Raw genomic sequence first — 2,633 nt, forward strand, 5'->3', positions numbered from 1 at the left:
CCCCATATGCCGGAGAACCTGAAGAAGCCATCGCCAACTGAGGCTGTCAAACGCCTTCTCCGCATCCAGAGCCAAAAGGGCTCGGGATTGCTGAGAAGACGCCGACAGACGAGAGTATTCCAGTGCAGTAATGGCCTTTCTAATGTTAGTTATAGCCGATCTCCCAGATACAAAACCGGATTGAGCTGGAGCTATGAGTAAGGGTAAAATGGAAGCTAGTCTGTCAGCCATGATTTTCGATAGGTATTTAGCATCCTGATTCAATAGGGAGATGGGGCGATAGGACCCTGGACTAAATGGGTCCTTGCCTGGCTTTGGGATCAATCTGATGAATGCCTCATTAAAAGTAGGGGGGTACTGTCTAGTGCGGAGGATACAATTATACAGGTTAGTTAAGGTCGGGGCCACTTCATCCATCAATATTTTGTAAAAACCAGAGGACAAACCGTCAGGGCTGGGTGCCTTAGCTCAAGGAGACGCTGTAATAACCCGTTGCACTTCTTGAACAGTAATTTCAGCATTTAGGTTCTCCACCTCTGATTCCGATAGAGAGGGTAATTTCACTGAGCGTAGATATGATTCTCCACCATCGGTTTCAGAAGAGGGCACACTATATAAGGTCTTGTAATAATCAGAGAAGATGTCAGAGACAATGGTCGGTTTGGATTGAACTTTCCCTTCTCCATCCATTAAAGTAAGGATGTGGGAGGGAATGCGTGCTCCCCGAGCTAAATTTGCCAGTAGCCTACCGGCAAATCATATTGACTGAGCCATTGGTCGCAGTTGTGTTTGGCCTGAACCCAATGTTGCCTGTTCTCATCCGAAGGGAGAGATTTGTATGCGGTGTAGGCCAAACGCGCTGTCGTACAGGCTTCAGCATATTTCTGCAGGGTTAGTTTCTTTCGGGAGGTAGAGTATGCCAAAATCCTACCACGTAAGACAGCTTTCGCTGCTTCCCAGTACAGGATAGGTTCATCAACATGTTGTGAGTTACAGTCTGCATATTCACGCCACCATAAGGTCAGGTTCTGTTGGAAGGTGTCATCTTGCAATAGGTACGACGGGAAACGCCAAGTCATAGGCGTGGACGGTATATCCAGTCTATGTAGAAGGAGAGATACAGGTGAATGGTCAGATATCAACATGGTTTCAATCCCAACCATGTGTAGTTTAGTCAGTAGATTTGGTGAAGTGAGAAGCAAGTCAATGCGAGACATTACCCCATGAGCGTGTGAAAAGTGGGTAAAGTCCCTTTCCAGTGGGTGTAAATGTCTCCATGTATCCTCTAGGCCACTACTAGAGAGAAATGATCCAAAGGCCTTGTCCTGGCCAGAGGGTTTTAAGCGAGTCATAGAGGGATTTGTGCCAGGTAATCCAGTCCTGTCTTCCAAAGGGGAAGGTACTGCATTAAAGTCTCCTCCTACAATGCAATATTTGGTGTTTACTGGTTGATTCAGGCGAGAGAGCAGCGAGGCGTAAAAGGGCTCATTGTTGGTATTAGGGCCATATATGTTCCACAGGTCTATGGTTGAGGACCCAACTTGTATGGTAGCACAGGACCATCGTCCATCTGATGGGTCGAAGGAGTGTGACAGGAGGGTGCACGGTAAAGCTTTGCGGATGAGAGTGATCACTCCTGCCGAGCGACCATTTGCAGGCGCCCCTATTGCCATCCCTACCCTGGATCGTTGGAGTCTGGCAATGTCAGCTGTCTGTAGATGGGTTTCCTGGAGAAGGGTTATATCTGTTTTGATTTTTTTCAGGTGGCGGAGTATTTGGTTCCGTTTATTGGGTGATTTCAGTCCTTTCACGTTCCACGTGACTAAAACGGTAGTCCCCAAAGAGTGGTAGTAGAGAAATGACCAATGCATTGCTGATCAGGTAGTCGGGAGCGCCCCGTGATACAGCTCCCTGCGAAGGATGAGGTAAGGTATAGAGCCGGGTGAGGGTGGGTGAACTGGTATTTGTCAATAATAAAAAATATGTGAACTAAAAGCATAAAAATAAAAAACAAAAAAACAACTTCTTCTGTAGGTGACTTCCTTTTTTCCCTGTGGCGGGCGTGATCCATTAAAGAGTGCAGAACCCTGCATATCCTTAAGGTTCTTAAGGTACCGGTACTCGTGTACATATGAAGTACAACAGTAGTAATAGCGCGCTCAGTCCCTGAGGTAAAAGTTCAAAAATTTAAGAAGAACACAGAGAGGGCCTTGCCCGGATTAATCAATCAAATGCAGACATCAAAGTCTCAAGCCTTCTTTTTGCGAGGAGGGCTTTTAGAAGGCGAGTGTGAATGGGTGGTCTGATTTTGCAGCGAGCGTGCAAATGCCTGCGCAGCAGGTGCAGACGAGAACGATTTATCATGACCTTCAGGCGTAGAGATGCGGAGTACCGCTGGGTAGGCCATGTTGAATTTGATGCGGAGCCCCACTAGGATTTGGCATGTTTCATGAAATGCCTTCCGTTGTTTGGATAGGACAGCGGAATAGTCAGCAAAGACCAGGAGTTTGTGACCTCCAGCAATCAACTGACGTTGGGAGCGATATGCCATTAATATGTCACGGCGGTCAGCAAAATCTAGGTATCGTATTAGTACAGGCCTCGGTTTCTGCTGATCTCTGGGTGGGCCGATC

The sequence above is a fragment of the Nanorana parkeri genome, unplaced genomic scaffold (assembly GCF_000935625.1).
Source record: "Nanorana parkeri isolate BGI_ZX_2015 unplaced genomic scaffold, ASM93562v1 scaffold551, whole genome shotgun sequence".
NCBI lineage: Eukaryota > Metazoa > Chordata > Amphibia > Anura > Dicroglossidae > Nanorana > Nanorana parkeri.